General features: G+C 37.3%; 1 long non-coding RNA gene across 1 annotated transcript in view; it reads left to right on the top strand.

Annotated features, from left to right (window-relative positions):
* LOC112160176 overlaps window positions 1-3,492 on the top strand; it is a 6,218-nt gene extending 2,726 nt beyond the window's left edge. The window contains exons 3-4 of the long non-coding RNA XR_002921624.2: window positions 3,190-3,238; window positions 3,438-3,492. This is a non-coding gene — a long non-coding RNA (uncharacterized LOC112160176). The remainder of the gene's footprint in view (window positions 1-3,189; window positions 3,239-3,437) is intronic.
* Window positions 3,493-8,719: the final 5,227 nt, after the last annotated feature.

Below are 8,719 nucleotides of genomic sequence, written 5' to 3'. Positions count from 1 at the left end.
TCTTCTTCATTTTTGTCTTTTTCTGTTCTGTGCACTGGACAGTTTTTGCCTTTTCAGTTTGGACATCAGTCACATCAATTGGCTGGGAAGAGGCGAGTTGAGTAAAAACCTGCTGGTTTTTGGCTAGGCAGCCACCTAGGTTACCTATAGCAAAGACCCCCATTGAGTTTTCACAACAATAAATTGATGCTGTAAGAAGTCAACTGCAACAGCAATGGTGCCAAAAAGCGTTAGGCTAACTGAGGGTGTATTCAGGCTGGAAACGTCTATTGGTCCGGAACAAGTCTGATTATTTGTCCGGATGGAGTCGTGACCCATGTGTTTGCACTACCTTTCAAAGCTTGTATACACAAGCATGTGACTAAAGACTTCTACAGTCATTGGCCAGGTATTACGAAGGCGGGGCAAAACAATGGGGGAAGGAAAAATCCAGTCCAACGGACTTTGTAACTTTGGAAGATGCTTTGCAATCCTTTTCAAGATAGTTCGGTTGTCGGAATTTAATATTTTGCTGACCAATTTTGAATGTATCAACGTAAAGTACAACCCTTTGTATTTGTAACTTTAGTGCTAGGCGGCAACTGAGGAGGTGGCGGCTAAGAAGGTACGCTGATGTCATGTAGATTGACATAAAGATTGTCGGGAAAAGACGGATGTATCACGTTGAAAGTTGTTTGCTGTGTCTCATCTTGCTGCCCTACTGTGTTTACATCCTGTAATGTGCGACTACGGTGGCCGTTTTGGTCCACTCCGAGCACAGAGCCTATTCAGTCACCGGAGAGTCAGAGTAAACCGGAGCTCCGTCGGATACCACCATGAAAGATGGGTCAGAAAGTGGTGTGCTTGGGTGTGTTCTGACCGAATATTGGTTCCGGATCCTTAACTCTAGTTCACTTTTAGTAAATCAATAGTGTCTAGTCTGAATACCCCCTAAGTAAAGGACACAAAGGTGGTGAACTTTTAAAATCCTTCAGAGGTGAGATAAGAAAATAATCTGAGGCCTCATAAATTGGACTGACTGACCGGCCTTAACACAACAAACTCAACCTTTTGTTAATGGAAATTTTAATATCCTCATATCAGAGCTGAGAAGTGTCAGGACGTTAAGGACACATCCGTGCACAAATTCGTTTTTATCTCTAAAGTCAAAAATGTTTTTCTTATTACTATTTGCTCTTTAGACAAATGATAACATATCTCGGACTGCTATCCGAATCATATTCCACTCAAAAAGGGCTGGATTTATGCAAAAGTTTTAGTTTGCTAACGTCAAAAATGGATGATTGGCAAATAGAAACTGCGGCTTTCCTGTCGGCCTTGACTGAAATAAATGCTTTGGCCAAGTTCCCCTTGGCATCAGAGTTCAATACTTTGTCTTAAAGATAGATGGAGCTTTTTAAAAACGTCCTGCGGCGTTCTGCTCCAACACCATTTTCCTGTTTTCACAATTATCCCACCTTTTACGTACAAAATCATTTGTAATATTTATGGCTTTCATTTTGCGAGCACAGAAAATGAGGGGATTATAAAAATGAATCATTCAGACTTCTGTGAAGGAAAAAAAAAGTGTCTTTTGTATCAATTCATTTGGAATGCAGGTAAAAATCTGACTTCATAGAGAGGTAAGTTTTAGCTCAGTGATGCAAGAAATTCCATTTAATTTGAGATTCCTGTGCAGACATTTGCAAATATTTGTGTTCCAACGAGCCACAGTGAAAATTGTCACAGAGAAATAGCACAATGGCAACAAAAAAACTTTTCAAAAACACAAAAATCCGCCCATCTTAAAGGAATTAGTGAAATTAAAATTGCATTAGCTGCAACCCCCAATAACAAAGTTACTAAATGTTACATCATGTTGCCTGAGCTGTATGTTTTTACTGGGTTCTACAGAACTAAATCGGTTGCTCCCAGAAGAGATAAAGTTAACGATTTGACTTAATCTCTTCACTCTGACTACTGAAAGGGATGCCATGAACTAGACCATTAAAAACATTGTTTTTTTTATGGACTTTTTGGTGCTTCGCTTTAAATATAGAATCCACAACTTGGCAGCTTCAGGCGAACTTGCTGTGGTTAGCCAAAAATGTTCTGATCATGTTAGCAGCTGAACTTATAAAAGCATAAAACTTTAAGGAGTTCAGTAAATTACTCACAATTTTTACAAAACAGGTTAGCTTTTTATTGCTAAGTTAAAATTTCATCAGGTCATCAAATGTGCTAGATCATATAAATGTTTGTAAATATACACCCTGCCAAACTCACATCACTACAATACAATTTCAGGAAAATATTCCTGTAATACGTCAATTAACAAAACACATGGGGTGGACCAACACCCCCCACATTGACTGTATCTGAGAACCGGACTAAGTCAGTGTGACATCATCCATAGAAAGGGGTTTACTTCTGGTTCCAACAGAATTAAATCAAATCAGTTGGCCTTTTTTTGCAACACGAAAGCCGCCATGTTAGAGCCATACGATATCAGTCAGCAGTGAGCCTGTCTAAGTTTCTATGGCAACCACTCTCACCAATCAGGAGTGAGCTTGTTGGAAGTCCACACCCCTACTAGTTAAATTGGATATTTTGAACGCTGGACGTTAAATGAAATACTTTTATTGAGGCATCTGATAGGCCTGTTTATAATAGAATAGCTTGCACAACAGAAAAAATGTTAAAAAAAAATAGGATTAGCAAGTGGTATCAAATCAAAGTTTGTTTTTATAAGACTTTTCCTAAAAACAATTTCACTCAAAGTACTTTATTTAAGACATTGCTCAAGGAAAAATGTATAGACCCCCACCCCTAACACACGTAGAAAAGAAAATCACCAGAGCAAGAATGGTTATTCTGACAAAAAGAATGATTGAGTAATCGCAGTTTATTTCTCTATTGAAGAAGGATTTTGACTTCTTAGAACTCAAGGGGGGAGGGGCCACTCAGTCCAGCTCTCATACAGTCAATGCCTTCACCCCCCCTAAACCAGTTTAGGAGTGTCAAATGCAGTTCCTCAATCGACCATACTCTAATGGTTGATTATTAAATCGACCGCTAGACCACTGGTTATTAAAAGAAGCATATTTTTAAAGACTTCCATGTTAAGTACTAAAACGTGGTATCAAAATACATTTCAATAACTGCTTGAAGTGTAAATACTAATTCTGATTTGGTTTTATTTCATCTCAGATTGGGTTAATAGCCATTTCACACATGGTATCTGCAGAGTAGTACACAGGTGAGACGAAATGCTTTTTCTCATATGACAGTGCTAGTGGAAATATAACAAGGTAAATAGAATAAATAGTAATTGTTTTTTTTTGGTAGGTAGAAAGACACAACTTAAGCCATTTTTTGGGAAAAAGATTTTGAGTTCGCGGGGGCAGCAGTCTAAGCAAAGATGCTCAGACTTCCCTCTCCCCGGCCACTTCCTCCAGCTCCTCTGGGGGGACCCCGAGGCGTTCCCAGTCCAGCCGAGAAACACAGCGTGTCCTGGGTCTTCTTCAAGGCCTCCGCCCAGTGGGACATGCCCGGAACACCTCACCAGGGAGGCGTCCAGGAGGCATCCGGATCAGATGCCCGAACCACCTCAACTGGCTCCTCTCAATGCTGAGGAGAAGCGGCTCTACTCCGAGCTCTTTCCGGGTGACCACTTCTCACCCTATCTCTAAGGGAGCACCCAGCCACCCTACGGAGAAAACTTCAGCCGCTTGTAGTCGGGATCTCGTTCTTTCGGTCACGACCCAGAGTTCATGACCATAGGTGAGTACTGGAACGAAGAGCAAATGTAATATTGTCTGGATCCAAAATCTTATGTGTGATAGCACAGATTTTTCGTTAGGTCGGTAAATGTCTTCGTATTAACAGATAAACTACAACAGAACATGACAAAATGAAGATCATAGCTCAGAAGATCAAAGCATAGAAGATCATATGCATAAATCTCATTGGAAGAAAAGACGTCAAAGTAGAATTCAGTGAAATCTTTATGACTTTAAACAGACTTTAATATGTAAGAAATTAGCAGTGGGTGTGGTCATTGCCTAATGAGTGTAAACCATAAAGAAAAATGAGGGGCGGAGCTTAATAGGACAGGTAGTCCAAAAAAATTAAAAACAAGTAAAAGAAAAACATAGTAATACAAAACTGTAGAGACCATGAAACATGAAAACAGAACACACCAGGACACTTTAAAAAAAATAGCAAACACATATTTTCTATGAAACATTATGCAGATTTTCATTTGTCTCACAATTTTTTTTCCCCTCCAGAATATTTTACTTCCCATTCAAACATGGCGCATCAAACTGATAAAGACCTTGTGCTGCGGTGAATGACTTACCGAGCCAGCACGCACTCCTCCCGCGTGTCCTTCCAATCTTTAGATTTTATTAATTGATATCAGATCATTCGAGCGGAGACCAATTAGCATGTGAAATTAATTTCTATATATACAGATATTTATAGACCAAACTGGTGCACAGCCGGCTTGATTGACACGCACTCGGAGCTTATGGGAATAACTGTCAATGTTGTTGGAGAGGAAGGCAAGGACATTCACTCACAGGTGAGACGGTTTCTGGTTCACTGTAATTATGGTTTGTTCTCGCTTTAATTGGACTCAGTAGGTGAAGACTCTGTAGATCGGTTTTATTTAGAAATTTTTTTAGTCTTTTAGCTTTTAAGCCCATTATAAGGAATCCTTTTTTAATAGGAACAAATGAAGGTGATGGATACACCAGGGTATGTATTTTTTAGTACATTTCAATACAATTAGTGGCAAATAATCCAATTATTTAATAAGTTGTGAACAATAATTATTTCATACTCAGGCCAGGAATTGATAAAAAAATAATAATCGCAAACCAGGGGGAAATTAATCCCAGTTAATTTTTAATCGCGATTAATCACTGACAATTAATCTTTTTTTTTTTTTTCCTAGCTGAATTTAAGGTCAGCTCGGCTGGAATCTGCTCACAGTTGGAGGCGTGTCTGTCCACTGCTCGCCTCTCACAGCGGTGGGCGGGACTTAAGCAGTAAACTGCCGGTTCTCGCTATCATAAAAAAAAATAATGTCGGTCCCCATCCCAAAATAAAATAATAATCTGTTTCCTCATTGTTGGATTTCTAATAGCAGATGGCTGTTTAGCTCCACCCACCAAAGCGCCTGTACTGCTCTGCATTATAACCATCTGATTGATTTTCAAATTCTCCCTTAAATAATTAAAATAAAATATCACTTTTGTCCAAAAACTACAAATAAATGCCATATAATCTCTGTAATTTCACACAATATAGACAAAAATTAAAGTTTATTTTAGACGGAGTTTAATTATGACGGGTTCACGCTTGACGCGGAACTGAGGTCGCTTAATAAATATTAACAAGTTTATTCTGGCTGATTAATGGCGTGTGTTAACGCGGAGCATCAACTTATATTTAGAAAAAAATACAATTTTGTGTGATTATTATTACCACACATTGTGAGCCTGTTACATATGCACAATACTTGTCTGAATAAAATGAGAGCCTTTTTTCTTTTTTAAATTCTTTTAAAATAATTTTGACATGTTGCACCTTCTTTCAACTCTAGGTACATTTTGAAGTGTGCAGTAACAATGCCCGTTTGGTGCGTTCTTGAACGTGCATCACACCTGCCTTACCTGACTCAAAATCCAAAATTGTTGCTTCACTTTTAAAAACTGATGTGAATTCATGGGATGAATTTGAGTGATTTATAGAATAGACTTATTTAAAAAAATAAAAAGGAGAAATTTTGGTAATACTTTATAATAAGATGCCTTAACAAGCAACATTAATGTGTTTATATGTCATTAATAAGACACTTATTAGCACAATAACCACATAAGATTAATTAAAATACATAGTAAGACTTAATACCATCTAAAGTAAGACCATTGTCTACGAAGACTATATTAATAAACTTCTTAAAAGCTTAACAAATGTATTAACTATCTTTGTCAACATTATATTGAGTGTTTTGTATCTAAAGTGTTATCCATATTCCATTTAATTTTTTTCACAAACCTGGCTACCACTTGTCACCAATTTAATTAGTTGGTTTGGTTAAATAGAAATCAATTCGTAAATTATTGCATTTCTGTAATTTTCCCAAAAAACTGTCCATGTAAAGGCCTCCCGCAGAGCAGGCTGCGGCGGCGAGCCGCAGACACGCATGTCATCGGGTGACATTAATGGACACCACGCACAGTCGATCCATTCATTTACTGAACAAGAGAGAGACCTGATTCATTTGATTGCATTTTTCCACGTGTTTTATGAGTCGGCACCAGAGGTGAGGAGAGGTGCTGGGAGAGCTAATGCTGCAATCATTTACGGGTTGCTGTGGTGCACCTTGGTGTAAGTGCAGTGCCTAATTTCTATTGCCCTTTTGAGGCCATTATTGCTGCTAACTCAGCTGCTAATTGACTTTACGTACTGGGCTTCTGGGAATGGAAGTAGCTGCTAGCAATTTTCTGGTTGGAAGTGGCGGTGGCTGTGGTGGCCGGCTGCTTCGTGGTTGTGTGTGTGTGGTTGTGAGTGTGTGTGTGTGCAGCTGGCTGGATGGAAAGCCTGTCAACTCCAATTGAGCCCAGCCCTTGAAACAGATTGTGGCCTCGTACCATTGCTGGCTGCTTTTCATTGCTCACATTCTAACTGATGGAATTCTTGCTACCTTTTTTTTTTTTCTTACAACCTGTCAGAGGTTGTTTTAATTTCTTTCCAATTCGTTATGCTTTTTGGAATTGTTCATATATCCGTTAGAGGAGGATCTTTGGTAAAAATTAAAAAATCAATGTGGTTTCTGCAGTCGTTTATATGCGTCCTGATCCATATCTTTTTTTTCTGACATATCTTCTCTGGAAATGTAAAAGAAAAATAGGAAAAAAAGGTTTTTTGTTTTTTTTTTAAATGTGAGCAACAACCACTACCAGAACGAAAGGAAAACGTGTTTTCCAGCAGCCACCAATCAGAAGAGTCCCTCCCATGAATCCTAATTAGCTGATTCAGATTAGCTGCTCTAGAAACAGATTGAGAATCAAATGATACATTTTTAAGGATTAAAGAAAGTCTGATTGAAAGATTGAAGAAATTGATACGTGTTGCTTCTTTGATGGAATTTTTAGCATTAAATATGGAGCTATATTGGGGCCAATAATATTAGGAACCAAAAAAAATGGAAAAAATATTGGTATTTGGCCCAAAAATATCTAAAATGTTAATAGTTTAAATTGTTTTTATTACATAGTTACATTTTAGTAATGTGTAGTGGTTAAAAATGATGTTCATATCACAGTTGTTTTATTTTATATTTTTTATGCCTAATGAAATGTAACTACGTATTGGAGTTAAAGTTAAAATAATTAAGTTTATTTTAAAATAGCAAAAAGTTTGGGACATTTTACTATTTTTTTTTTTTTTTTGGCCAAATATTTTTTCAATTTGTTTTATTTGGGTTTCTAATAATACTGACGTCATTATAGCTCCATAGGAAGTGTTTTTTTTTTTTTTTTAATATGAAGTTTGATTGTATCCCAGGTATATTTTTTTCAAGAGAATTTAGATTAAGTTGTCTAAAAACGGGAAAAGGAAAACTGGTTTTCCAGCAGCCACCAATCAGAAGAGTCCTGGAAACATTCCCTCCCATGAATCCTGATTAGCTGTTTCAGATTAACTGCTCTAGAAACAGAGAGGGAATCAAATCTGTCGGGTTCAGTCGGTCTAGAATGATACATTTTTAAGATTTAAGGAAAGTCTTAATGGGTTAAATTATGTAAATTTCTCTAGGATTCCCTCTAATTTTTTAAGATTCCTTACTTTAGCATTTTAACCCTATAGTACCAGAGTTCCTGCCAAAAACTACACATTCCCTTAAAAACAAACAATAGATCTACGACACAATCGGCGTAAATCAGTTGATTCTGACACGGAGAAAAGTAGCTTCTTGTGTTTAATCCATTGGAATTGCATTCATTGCGGTTGAAGAATTAAAGAATGTAAACCCTGGAGCTAAAAATCGGATATAAAACTAGAAACATAGTTTTATTTTCTGTTTTCTTTGACTTGCTGAGTTGACAAAATCTACATGATGAGCCTCTTAAATGCCCTGGAGGGTTACCTTTCCACAGCTCTGATTGCAACATTTGCAGAAGAATTTTATCACATTTTGGTAAAGGTATTCATCACAGTCATTTACTTTTGAAACTATTTTGTGCCTCTGAAAAACACATTTATTTGGAGACGTAACACAGAGAAATAGCTCCAATGCAGCCCATCAGGAAACCTTCAAAAGAGATTCATTTGGGAAAAAAAGTGAGCACGACCACTATGTTGAAACTCAATGAGACATCACACCTGAAAAACAACAAAAAAAGTCACAGTTTCAATTGTAAATGTAGTGAATTTGGTGAATTTTGTGTTTCATAAATCCTTTAATTAAAGCAGTTCACCAGTAAATGTGCAAACTTTCCAATCCCTATTATTATCATAACTTAACATTATTGGCCATGTATCATTCATTATGTGTGTTAATGTCATGAATGTAAATGTCTGTAATTTTGTAGAAAAGCAGGAAAGGGGATAGACCCCACGTGTTAAAGTCAAGGCCCGGTCCGGGTAATTCTATCCGTCCCTCCATATCATTTTATTTTATTGTTAATAATGGACCAATGTTATGTTGAGCTCATTTCTAACTTGT

This window comes from Oryzias melastigma, linkage group LG2 (genome assembly GCF_002922805.2).
Source record: "Oryzias melastigma strain HK-1 linkage group LG2, ASM292280v2, whole genome shotgun sequence".
Lineage (NCBI taxonomy): Eukaryota > Metazoa > Chordata > Actinopteri > Beloniformes > Adrianichthyidae > Oryzias > Oryzias melastigma.
This window is presented reverse-complemented; position numbering and strand designations above follow the sequence as displayed.